Source organism: Euprymna scolopes, chromosome 32 (genome assembly GCF_053919585.1).
Source record: "Euprymna scolopes isolate OS-2025 chromosome 32, ASM5391958v1, whole genome shotgun sequence".
NCBI lineage: Eukaryota > Metazoa > Mollusca > Cephalopoda > Sepiida > Sepiolidae > Euprymna > Euprymna scolopes.
The window spans coordinates 49,461,114-49,475,303 of record NC_136513.1 but is presented as its reverse complement, the minus strand read 5'-3'; the positions used below and the strand labels follow the sequence as shown (position 1 = coordinate 49,475,303).

General features: G+C 35.3%; 1 protein-coding gene and 1 pseudogene across 4 annotated transcripts in view; one reads left to right on the top strand and one right to left on the bottom strand.

The window, feature by feature from the left end:
• LOC145256335 (UDP-glucuronosyltransferase 1-2-like) overlaps window positions 1-7,103 on the bottom strand; it is a 43,955-nt gene extending 36,852 nt beyond the window's left edge. Inside the window, exon 1 of one of the 4 annotated variants that reach the window (XM_080115112.1) lies at window positions 6,777-7,103. The gene's annotated coding sequence lies outside the window, so the exon portion shown is untranslated. The remainder of the gene's footprint in view (window positions 1-6,776) is intronic. The other 3 variants (XM_080115114.1, XM_080115113.1, XM_080115111.1) reach the window with 3 other exon arrangements.
• A 6,283-nt stretch (window positions 7,104-13,386) lies between these two features.
• LOC145256569 (5S ribosomal RNA) lies at window positions 13,387-13,505 on the top strand (annotated as a pseudogene).
• Window positions 13,506-14,190: the final 685 nt, after the last annotated feature.

Sequence of the window (14,190 nt, the reverse complement as noted above, 5' to 3'; positions counted from 1 at the left end):
AACTGCAGCACAAGATAATTTGATGAGAACCAACCATATCAAAGTAAAGATAAACAAAACACAAGAAAACAGCTAATGCAGACTCTATGGACAATGAGACGAAACAATAAACCATATAGTAAGCAAATGCAGCAAACTGGTCCAAAAGGAATACAAGAACAGATACGGCCAAGTGGGAAGGACAGTACACTAGGAATTATGCAAACAACTACATCTCGAACGCAAAAAGAACTTGTACAAGAGTGAGCCGACACCAGTACTTGAACACGAGAATCACAAAATGCTATGGGACATGGACATACAAACAGATAAACCCATCCAAGCAAGAAGACCGGATGTCGTAATAATTAACAAGAAAGAAAGCCCTGTCAAATTGTAGACTTTGCTGTTCCAGCTGACCACAAGGTGAATATCAAAGAAAAGGAAAAACAGAGCAAATACACAGAGCCAGAGAGATGAAAGGGGCATGGCTGATTAAAAAAATCAAGAAAACTTTGAAAAAAGAATGGGAGAAATTGGAATCAGAGAAATGACTGGAAAGATACAAAGAACAACAATAATGAAAACAAGTGAAATATTAAGGAAAACTCTTGAATGTGGAGACTATTACACACGAGACACATGCGTGAGTCAGACAAACTGCTTCAGAGGCAAAAGATGAAGAAGCATTACATGGAACCAAGAACATTGAAGATGCATATCTATACGTTCTCTATCCCTTCCCCATCCCCTCCAATTACCCTATCACCCCCCCCCCAAAAAAAAGTGATGCCAATAGTCGAGAAGGGTCAAAGAGGATAGAAAGATCAAGACCTTCGCTGGACAAGCGCGAAGAAAACACTGGGGGAAGAGGTGGCTAGTTACCTTTAATGTATGTAAGACCAAGCTCCTATCTCTACATCATAAACGCTCTGATCCCCATCTGGCATCAATTGAAATGGATGGCTCTCGTCTAGGGGAGGCCCCATGTTTTGATAAGCTTCTGGGTTTGACCTTTACTCCTGATCTAAAATGGAACACATGTATCAAGTCTGTGGCCAAGGTCGCTGGGAAAATGGTGGGATCCTTCTACCGCTCCAGAAGATATCTCACTAATGATGCAATTCTCTATCTATATAAAAGCCAAGTACGTCCAAGGATGGAGTACTGCTGCCACATCTGGGCAAGAGCTGCTAAAAACAGCCTATCCTGCCTTGATCAAGTACAAAATAGACTTTGTGGCTTGGTGGGGGATGCCCTCTTCTCTTCCCTGCAACCTCTTACCCACAGAAGAGACGTAGCGAGCCTATCTTTGTTCTATCGTTATTTCCATGGCAAGTGCTCGTCTGAGCTCCATTCTCTGGTCCCCCCCCTCGCCAATCATTTTCAAAAAACACCCGACTAGCTGAAACCACCGTAATTAATATCGTCCACTCCTTATCTGTGCCTAAATCAAAACGTAGATTCCATGAACAAAGCTTCTTTCTTAGAACTGCACGCCTGTGGAACTCTGTTCCGCTTGCCTGTTTCCCTCCCAACTTCAACCTGGATGTCTTCAAGTCCAACACAAACAAATTCCTGATGAACCGCCCCCTTAAGTAATGACACTTTATCAATTCTCCAATACTATTACTACACTATCCCATTGATTACTGTACACACAATATCCCCGAGTCGCCCTTGGGCCCTGATAAGTGGTGCACTCCATGTAAAAAAAAAACAAAAAACTGGGAACTTGGGGAGGCATATTTTCACTCAAATTCTAGTGGAGATCAATGGCTGCTGCCAGCGAGGAATCAATAATAAGTGGTTGTTGTGCTAACACAAATTCATTTGAAAATTTTATCGAAAGAGGTGGAGAGTACTGGAATTCTGGGGAGACTTGTTGTCACTTAACTTCCAGGGAACACCAATAATAATAATAATAATAATAATAATAATAATAAACAAAAGAATACTCTGTCCATCTCTCAGTCTGTCACACTTAAATTTTTAATAGTATTTTTATCGCTAAACGCGCAGACTGAATGCATCAGGGCAATCTAGATATAAGAGTAAGGTTTAATTTAATGTGGGGGCAGGGGCATTCAACCCCCCCCCCCAAGGCCGCTATGGATTGGGACAAAAAATGACAATTACACTAGTCTATAAGTTCTCCTCCTCTGACTTATATTTTAGTCATGTAAATTAATTAAAGCTGTTTCAGCATTATTTTGCCATTGTTATATAAAAAAATTATTTTTAATTCACTATGTTTTGATAAATAAATAACATAAAAAAAACACAAGTTACATCGTACACAGAAATAAAAAGTCGACCGGGAAAGTATGGTCGCTCTCTTGCATAAACAAGTTTAAAAAGGAGTTAAAGAAGAAATATAAGTCAGACATAACTCTGTCTTTTAATTAAACGATTAATTACCTGAGTTATCGTTCTTTTTTAGTTAGTCTCGTTTTCGATTTGTTTACAATGATGGCGATTGCATTTTTCCGGATGAAGTGTGTGTGTGTGAGGAGAGAGAGAAAGAGAGAGAGGGGGGAGAAAGAGAGAGAGGTGGAAAAAGTGAGAGAGAATTTATTTAGGATCATCTCAATCTGATAATCTACTTAATGTAGTTTGTAGTTTTAAAATCCAATTTTATTTTCCGAATAGAGCTCCAGTCCACTCGCTAAAACACATTTTCTTAAACTGTTGTAATTACTATTGATTGAACCTTACCTGGTTTGTTTTTTGGGGTTTTTTTGTTTTGTTTTTTTTTTTTGGTTTTTGTTTTCAGATTATATATTATTTGACGATTATGCAGTGTAGTTAACAGGAAAGACAAAGGTGAAAAATACAGAAAAAAAATACACAAACCGAATCAAATTAAGACATGATATAATGGTGGAATAAGATTTTTATTTACTCTTATTCACTTAAAACAACGCATGTTGCCGCATAAACGTAATAGGTTACTATTTGGTACTATGTCTACAGGGACACTATGTAGGGAGTTGAGACGCGAGATGATTGTTCACATCATATTTAAACTTCTGCATGTTAGCATAGTCAGTGAAGTAAGAAGCAGAAAGAATTCCAAATTATAACAAACTCCCAGGGAAGAAACTAATCGAGTAGAAAGCTTTTCGGCATCTAGGGACGTCACAAGTGAAAGGGGTGGGATTTTGCTTCTAGACGAGTAAGTATGTTGAAGGAGTACAAGTGTAATGAGTTCATTCTAGCAGATTCCATTAAAGTATTTGTCAAACAGACATAGAAAGGCCACATTGCAGTGATGGGGCAGAGGTTGGTGCTTGCCCAATAGTGCGGGACTTATTAAATTTGAGACATTTTTTTGAGGGACTCTATCTTAGAGGAAGATACTAGTGGATGCATGAGCCCAGGTGTGGCAATAATACTTCATGCATGGGCGAAGGGTGCTTTATTGTAGATATGGCAGGTGAGTCGTTTCTAGCACGGTAAAGACAAGTCACTGCAAATTCACCTTTTATTCGTACAATACATGTGTTTTTATATACTTTTAACATTGCATAATGTTTTTACTTGCGTCAGTGTGGTTTGATGGAAGTTCCTTATCGCATGATATTTCGGGGAAATTGCCTTCATCAGGTATGTGTTTGATTTTAGTTTAAACGTGCATACAGAAGCTAATTATTAGTAATCTATTTGATATGTTACATCCTTGTGAAAATAACATTCAAGATTCAAGAACACTGTCCCACTGGCCTGCTTCCTGGCTGATTACTGAATATGGTAGCTTTCAAGTCCAATATAAACAAGTTCTTGTTGAGCCGTCTCCTTAAATAATCCAAATTCAACTCAATCTACACAATTAACAATTACTAAACTACCGCCTTACATTAATTAACCCTTATCCTTGAGTGCCCTTCGAGCCTTGATTAGTGATTACCTCCTTGTAAAAAAACAGATGAGAATAGTATTTTAAATCATCTAAATAAGCAATCCTCATCTAAAAAATTGCAAAACATATTTTTTTACTCACGTTCACTCCAAACAAGGTATATAGCCACTTGAACTTAAGGGGATACTATTTGGGACCATTGGGGAAGATGAACAAGATGTTGGTTTACGTTACGTTTAAACTTCTGCATATCAGTCCAGTCAGGGAAGCAGGTAGCAGGAAGGGAATTACAAAGTCTAGCTGTTTGAGAGAAGAAACTATCAGAGTAGAAAGCTTTCTTGCAGTTAAGGACCTCAACAGTGAAGAGGTGTGATTTTGTTGCTAAGCGGAGTTGTCAGGGGTAGTTATGTCGAAACTTAAAGATAACCATAAATATATATATATTAGGTTGGTGTAAAAATAATGTCGTTTTTTGACGTATATATATCTGATGAAAAAAAAACATTATTTTTGTAGCAACCTAATATATAATAATCGGAAAGGAGCATATTTCAAGCGAAATTAAAAAAAAAAAGGCCAAACTTCTTTTTTTTTAAAGAAAAAAAAAAGGCTAAATTCGCGAAATTTGGCTTAAAATCGTTAAGTGGTTCTAAAATGGGTGATTGATTTACTAGAACGTTGCATTAGAAACCGAGCACCCCTACAAATATTTAAATATTAGCTTATTTTTTGATAATCTGGTAGACTAATGTGCAATCGATAATAATCCGCTTAAAAAAAAAAAAATTGAAAACAAGACAAAAATAAAAATATATGGGGGGAGGGGGGTACCGCTCGTATACGTGAAAAAAACCTCTGTCCGCCTCTCTGTTATTAACACAATAACTCTGTTATTTATATTTATAAACGTATTTAATTATGGTGAAAATAGCACCCTAAACGTTCAATCTTTTAATACAAGATGGTTTATAAATTTAACGCCAGAAATTAATTCCTGTTCAACAATTTAAATGTTTACAAAAATCAATGTCTCTCAGATTTCCAGTACTCTTTATCCCTTTCAATAACCATTGCAAATCATTATGCGTTATCGCAAAATCCGTTTACCATTGATTTCTCGCTTGCAATGACCGTTAGTCTTCTATTAAATTTAGGTGGCAAAAAGTTTCCCCACAAGGCCCATGTACTCTCTGCACCTTTCTAGTAGAAGTTTGGTTAGTGCTCTTTCTTTCCAGTTTTTCCATCCTTCTATTTTTGTAAACTTTTATAATTTTGCAGACATTGGATCAAAAAGAAAGTTTTAATTTGTGTTGCAGTTGTTGTGAGTATTATTATTAGCATTATTATCACTATTGTAATGGATACAATTTTCTATCAAAATTTGTAAAAATCGTAAAAAAAAATGATTATAAGTACTGATAAAAATCAGTTATAAGAGTGATATTCTTCTGAAGGTTGAAGGTTCAATCCTCGGTGTGGGTGACTAAAAAAATACATTTGCCAATTACTTAGGACCTCTATCCAGTCATGGATGACGGAACAAGAGCACGCTACCCCCGTGAATTAAATAAAGGGTTCCGCTCGAAATTCCGTCCAAATTCCCAAGTTCGATAGAAACATTCCCGAGTTCGGCAAGATACACCTGAAGAAGGTTGGAGGTTATATCGACCGAAACGTTGTGAAGATCACACTCAAGATGAGAACAGCAGTTCGATGAATAATAATACACACACACACACACGTACATACATACGCACACACACGCACACACACACACACACACACACACACACACACACACACACACACACACACACATATATATATATATATATATATATATATATATATATATATACTAGCAAAAGTACCCGTCGTTGATTGGGTTCAAAAACAACCTACAGAAAATGGACTCTGATTTATGAAAGTATGATAGGTTATGAAAAGGAAGGGTTGTATGTAAAGAGATAGCTTTGAATTTGGGGGTATCAAAACCAAAGCAAAATATGATGAAAGTAAAAATAAAATAGATAAACCCCATAATTTATTATACCATACCTATTCACACTGAAACACTTATCACAATATTCTGTGGATCTATATTAAAAAGCCTTGTTAAACTTTGTGACATATTTCCATTCTATGGAGGTCAGGTGCGAACGAACACCTCATAATTTTATTATACCATATTTCTTCAAACTGAAACATAATTATCCAAGTATACTTACGCAGATAGATCTGAAAAGTCTTTATTACAGTTTGTGCCTATTTTCATTCTATGGAAGCCAGGCGCGATCGCAGACCCCACAATTTTAATGAACCATCGTTCTGTCAGATCAAGCATACCCATTCCTGTGTCTCGATACATCTTCTATCATTATATGTAATCAGTTTTTTAAAATACTCAATCAGGAGCTTATTCGTGACCACACACACACACAAACACACACACACACAAACACACACACACACACACATACACACACACACAGCCGTTTTCGAAAATAAGGGTTGTTGCCTGATGAGATCTTTAGTTAGTAAATACTAGTAGACTGAAACATGCTCATGACTGTGTAGCAACAAACTACTGCTTATGTAAAGACAAATGTAACTTGCTCTACTTCTGTATTGAGCACTCTTGTATGAACCTCGTTTTATTTCACTGGTTACCCTACCTTTGGAAAATAGCAACCTCAAATTATATATATATATATATATATATATATATATATATATATATATATATATATATATATATATACACACACACACACTTGAATAATTTTCGTGCTTTTTAGAACAAGCCATCTACGTTCCGTAACAAGTACGTACGTACATACATCATAAAGATTTTTTCTGTATTTTTGTTTGTTCAATTAAATCGAAATATAAATAAAAACCTTAAGAAATAAAAATATAGATTAATTATCCTTACCAATGTGCAATAAAAAAAAAAGTTTTAAAAAGTCTCTTGAATCATGTGTTGCTTGTTGAGAAATCCTGAGGTTCGTTGTGATTTGTAATTCTTTTACTGTTGTTGTTTTTTTTATATCCTGTTTGGTTTTTACACTAACCCGTAACTCTCTCTCTCTCTCTCTCTCTCTCTCTCTCTCTCTCTCTCTCTCTCTCTCTCTCTCTCTCTCTCTCTCTCTCTCTCTCTCTCTCTCTCTCTGGGAGTGTGTGCGTGTCGCGTTTATCGAGAGTGTCAGTCTGTACGTAGGCGTGTGCAGCAGATACTTGTATGCGCTGTTCGCAGCTACATTGGATATAGGCCAATCCTATTTTGTGTTTGGCTTAAATTGTTGATAATAAAATGCACATAATTCGCATATGTCGCGCGTTAGACATACGGGAGTACGGAAGGTGGGGGGGGGGGTCAAGAAGAATAGTGTCCAAAAAACAGGGAGACGTTCGGCTTAAAGTCACCGCCAATGTAAAGAAAATGTGGGAGTACAAAAACAATATGTAAACAAAACGAAGGTTTTTTAAATTTTTCAAAAAGTAAAGCCTCCTATTTTTTAACTCAAAAACTAAAACGTTAAAGAGCTGCGAAGACCGAAGTGGTACCATTAAAACGAACAACCTTTTGTGCGGCAGAATTTATTTTTCTACGTATTTGATTTCGTGGTCATCTATCAAGTTCAGCATCGCTTATCATTTTTTTTTTTTTTTTTTTTTTTTTTTACTTCAGTTGAAGTTCTCAGAAATCAAGGGGCCCACAACCTGGGGCTAACACTTGAACTCTATATGAGATACATAGATATTCGAATGTTCCATTTAAGTTCTTTATCTCTCAAACACTGTGTTAGTAAAGAAATTTAGAACATAATTTTCCTCTTCCCAATTAACCATTGTTATATGTTGTACTGTTGTAGTATCTTTCATTTTGGTCTCATGGTCTTACTGGATTCCAGGACAAGAATTTATCTAGTCTAGTGGAGTATCCAGCTTCATGCTATTACTTGAGGTAACATCACTTGGAGAAGTTGCACTATTCCCCGGAAAAGCTAATGTGAGTTAGTCTTAGTGAAGAGATCTTATTTGGGCAGCGAATACGAAATGTGATTTTGAATATTTGGTCAGGGAAAAATATCCTCATGCCAGGTTGTTCTGGCAAATCCCCTATACAGGGAGACCTTAGACACTTGAGGACAGTGTCTAGTAGACATTCAAGTTCTCTCCCTTATCATTAGTAACACGTGGCCGTATGGTGTCACAACTTTTCTTTAGCTTAAGTGAAGTGAGGTTGTCCCTCATTATATCACGATTTGCGATATCTGTTTGCCAATAGCCACAAGCAGGAGAATATTTAGATATTTAGATAGTCTCCTTTCATTCAGTTCTGAAATCTTTGACCAGGCTGACCTATATTACAATGAAGTCATTCGTGAAAGCGATTCAGAGAAAAGGCCTCACACACACACACACACACACACACACACACACACACACACACACACACACACAAAACCCACCAGACCACATCGATCTAATCGCATAAAATTTAATAAAAATTGTTTCTTATATAACTTATGATCGAGCACATTATTGATTTTATCAACTTGTGATAATGCTGTACATACACACAAATTCGACCAAAACATAAGAATAACCATTCAAAAAATGAAAAAATTACAAAAAGAATCATTAAGCAAAAAGACTCCGTGCTATTTAACAGTACCTGTCTGAATGAAAACATGCAGCTCAAATATACTATATATATATATATATACATATACATATATATATATATATATATATATATATATATATATATATATATATATAACTACTTCATTTACTCACATAAAAGTAATATACGAAAGTATAGATTTATGCGTAAACTTTAAGTATTTACTTCAAAGGTGCTCAATACGTAGGTAGAGCTAGTTAGTAATTTATAAAATATATATGGCGATTAAGCTTAATCGCCAAATATATTTTATAAATTACTTTATATATATATATATATATATATATATATATATATATATATATATATATATATAGAGAGAGAGAGAGAGAGAGAGAGAGAGAGAGAGAGAGAGAGAAAGAGAGGGGTATATTTAAGTAGTATTTTTTATTTAAACAAACATTGTTAAAAATAACAGATTGCTTCTGTTTAATTATACATTTTTTTTGAGAGGGGGGTAATATTTTTGTGTATAAATTAAAAAAAATAATAATAATGTAAGTTCCATAAATGTCACGAACAGTTTCGATTGTACGTGTGTGTGTGTGCGTGTGTGTATGTGTGTATTTGTGATATAAGGATAGATTTAAAAAATTATTTTACCATTATTTCTAATTTGATAACGCCCATCTGTTAACAAATTCTTGTCAAAACGCTCAATATACTAACTTAATAAAGTCAATTTTCCCTGTAAATTCAGTCACCCCAGGACAATAAACAACAAGCACTATATATAATCCCAATATGGTTACGGTTTTTACTGATAGCTGATACATGTTTCCAACAATTATTAGTTTAAATCCATTTCAGAATTTCCGGCATTAATTCCGATATGCCTGACTCTCACAAACAGTCATACTTATAAGAAGTCGTCGTAACTTTTACTCCGACATAAGCATCTACTACCACTCTCCCACAACCACCGGAATTTCTGCATTGGATACATTTTCAACAAAGACCGTCATTCTTTCACCTTTAGAAGCGTTATATTATCTTTCCCCTATCATAAATTCCATAAGTAAATAAGGATCACGCCCTGGTGATTCAATTCGCTGACGACAATTCAATCCGTGGAATATTATTTACTAACACTAAAGAAACAAGGCGTAACCTATTCAACCATCCAGTAAAATGCCTTCGATAACAAAAAATGCTTAATTTGCAATGATTTCTTTTTGATAAAAGTAATTTTAATAAGTATTTTACTACTTCAAACATAAATGTTAACTCCTTGGAATACAACGTACGTTGCCTCGAATTCTTCATCTATTAACCAGTCGTTATGGCTGGATTCACGTAATGAATATTATCGATTGTAAATACCAAACGGGTTTTTTTTTGTTTTTTTTTATATATATTTATATTAGAATTTATATTGATTGTAATTTTAAAGGATTTTGTAACTATTAAAAACATATATTATTTTAATTGGAATTCATTGAGATGAGTATTGTTAATTTATTGATTGCGAACTATTATTCTCATCTTTATTAGTTGTTGTTTCACGACGTTTCGGCCAAGTATTCCTCTGGCCTTCGTCAGGTGATAACCACGACGGATAGGAACTTCGAATCTTCTAACTGCATTCTCAGCAGTTCCTATCCGTCACGGTTACCACCCGACGAAGGCCAGAGGAATAGTTGGCCGAAACGTCGTGAAACAACAACTAATAAAGATGAGAATAATAGTCCGCAATAAATAAATTATATATTAAAACCATTTTTAAAAGTATTTCAAACAAGTTTTACAATCCAATAAGCATTATATTTCAAACAAGTATAAAATGATCAACTGATAGAGATTTAGACAAATCGAATAAACGCTTGATATAATCTACGACGTGACATGTTACACTTTACTTATGCGGGTCGGTACTTTTTTTTTTTTCTCAACAAAAGTGTTTATTACACTTACTTTCGGTACCACTTAAAAGCCTCCCGCCATCGTCCATCTCGCCCGGTATAAACTTTTCTTTTCCGATCCCACCGCTATTAGTAGTCTTAACTTTACACGTCCATTTCCTTCGACGTCGACTTTCTCTTCCAATCACGTGTTGCATTTTTTCTCCTTTTTTTTTCAATTTTCTTATCAGCAGACACTTTTTAATTTGTATATTGCGCCTTTTCGGCAACTGCTACTGCTAATCTCTTCGCAAGCCAGCCATTCTTCGCTGATGTTGATATTTTCCACCGCGGGTCGTTCTAAAAGTAAAGCCTGCTATTTTTTTTTTTTTTTACTCAAAAACGTTGAAGATCTACGAATACGGAAGTGGCACCATTAAAACGAGTGACCTTATGTGCCCCAGAATTTATTTTTCTACATAGTCAGCACCATTCTCAATGCATTTTTTTTCCAGAAATTCAAGGCCCTGTCGGTGGGGCATTGGAATACGCCGACTGCCCCACCCCCCTGCAGAAGGTAAAAGTCCCTCAATGGAGGTCCTGGATATGACCTTAAACTATATCCAGTGGTGAGGCCCCAGCTTGTGGGCTTTGGGGAGTGTGGAGCCACCCTTTAATTACCATTGCTCCCAGGTCCACTCTGACCCGGAGTGGTAGTACCTGTTAGGGTCCCAACTATGGGTTAAATAGAAACCGACGTGAAAACAACAAATATACTCTATTAAAAAAATTTTTTCTTCAAAATCTTTGGATTCGGCATTACATAACCCGAAAAGGGTTGATATGCCGTAAAACAAAAACAAACAACCAACCAACCAACCAGAAATTCAATAACGCATCTCTGCTTCTAACGCACGTCTATGACAGTGTTTGCTTTCTTAGGGTCTCACACCGTCAATATCTGCAACAGAAAGATGAAACTTTCAGGTCATAAATGCATAAGTTCAGTCATCATAACATTGTAAAATGCAATCCTCTCTGATCCATTCGGGCGGAATAAAAAGAATAGGAGGCGTTACTTTTGGAACATCCTTCGGAAATAATTTATATCTTTCTACAATGAAAACAAGTTGTGTAATTTATCAACTTCAAACTATTTTCTACTAGCTATTCGATTTTTTTACCACTTATCAAGGCCCGGATGCCACTCGAGGATAAGGGTTAATCGGTATACATTAGTCAATATGATTATAGCGTTGTAATAATAAGTAGTGGAAATTTTGTAAATTGGATTACTTAGGAGGACGGTTCATCAAGAATTTGTTTACGTTGGACTTGAATACAATTAAATTGTAGTCAGCGTTGCCTGGAATTTATTACGTTCAAAATTAGTTATCTCCCCTGGTGCCCCCTCTTAGTAGCTGAAATTGCCAGGATGGCTGCGTCGCGATAGGTCTGACTAACATTTTATTTTCTGTAAAAACAAATTACTTGATCAAATTACGCGATTTTTTTCCTAGGAGAACTTTATTCCATAACAGTTACGTACATCGTATAAATTTTTCTCTATTTTTGTTTTTAATGTCTTAGTTAACCTGAAAAAGCACAGAAAAATTTAATCGTGTTTATTGAGGAAAAACTGAGAAAACATAATTGTGGATCCATCTTGAACGGCAAAAACTACAAAAGTAAAGAAATCCTATAATCAACCAAAGGGAAGCAACTCTTATTCCTTTAGTTAGAGTTATGCCTCTTATTTAATTTTTGAGTTCTGCATGATGTACGAACGCCTTGACGAAATGAAAATATCATATTACAAAAATCACATAAATTGATGGAATATTTTTCTTTTAAAGTAAGAAAATCAAATTTTATGAGAAAGCGAGAACAGGGCGGAATTTCTCGTTCCGCCACCTTAAATAAACAAATGGAGATAACTTCGATTTTAACTTCTGAGATTTTTTGGTTTGTTTTCAACCTTGTAATTAATTTATCATTAACTGCTTAAAATTGCAAAAAAATAATGATTTTTGGTCCCCCCCCCCCGACAAATGAAGGGTGGACCTGTAACTTCACCCTCGTCCGTTCGTCTGTCCATACTTTTCTCAATAACTGCGCCTTCAAATTTTCGAAAATTTTGCACAAACATTAGACATGATATGAGTAAAAAAAAAGTAACAGAACGGATTTTCCAGGAAAACTCTGGTGCTTTTCAGGTTAAATTGGCTAAAATTGACACTGTTGTGCTTATTAAAAAAAAAAATCGATGCCTTGGATTTTTATAAAACTTTCTGAAAAGTTGTAACTAATTGATTTCTATATAATTTTCACGATAACTCTTGGATGTGCCCCAGGGTTTGTTTTAGGGTTAATAAAAACACTCCATTTTTGGGACTATTTTACCATATTTGTCCAAAATTTTCTGTGTATATCTATTTAGCAGTTTTGCATGGTGCTGAACTCAAATTTAAATATGTTAAGGCCTTGAGGACTTTTGAGGCTAAATGGAGGGGGGTTCAAATGATGGACTTAGTCATTTCTTTTTTTTTTTTTTGGCATAGTGCAGAACTCAAATTTACATATGTTAAGGCCTAAAACTGCACCGTTTGTTCATTTTCACCAGGATTTGACGTCCCCTGGGGACTTTGGAGGCTAAATGGGTGGGTGGGGGTGTAAATGCTGAACTTAGTCATTTTTATGCTTTGTTCACTGTGCATGCTTTACTTATTTTTATGAAAATAAAACTACTCGATCGATTTACTTTGAATATATAATGCATCATATGTATTTTGTTTTTGTTTTTTTGTATTTTATTTTTTTTCAATATCAAGTGAAATCTAGGAAACTACCAAGTTTTTCTTTTTATGTTATTTCAAAGTGTTTACATATTACTGAGTTGATTAAGTATGTTTTAAAATAAATTGTGGCGAAGAAGTCTATTGCAAATAACATGGAGCAAGAATAACAAATGAACATTTGCTATCCTCAATCAAATCAATCAATCCATCAAAATATACGGCATAATCACGTTGGCACACCGGTTCCCGTCAGATCGCCGAAGTTAAGTAACGTTGAGCCTGGTCATTACTAAAATGGGTGACCAATTTGGGAAGTCCAGGTGCTGTATGTAGGAGGACGTCGACACATCCCTGCAAAAAGTTGCAAACACCTAACGTCGTCATCTTCCCTAATGGGGATATACATGCGACTGAAAGAAACATGTCGGTTAAACCCTGAATAGGGTTGGTGCTGACTGCACACATATCCTCAATCAAAACCTGATTTGTCAGCTTAAATTTACGCTCAACGTGTGTGTTCTTGCGAAGATAATTTTAGAGATAGGACGATTAGATTTGCTGAATCATCTTGATTGTAAAAGTCATTCAAAATCGTCTTTATCAACATCATCAGAATGAAGCCATTGGTTTTATCTCCCTGTAATCAATTCAGTTGAAATAACATTTTCAGATGTGGAAACGTATCTCTGTATTTATATATTGTTATATCATAACTCATTTTTAATATATATGTATGCATACATGCAAATATATATATATATATATATTATTTTTTAAATGTAATTATCCACTGACACGTGTTTCGTCGTCTACGACTCATCAGAGTGGCTGTATCTAGCGAGATTCGAAATCGGGACCCAACGGTAATGAGCCTAAACCCTTACCCCTGGACCATCTCACCCACTGACTGGACATATCGCGATTTACTTAGATGTTGTTTTGTTTTTGGTTTTAGCGATATGTTTTGAATGAATTCAATTATTTACGAAAGTGCATTTTTACCTAAATGCGAGTTGG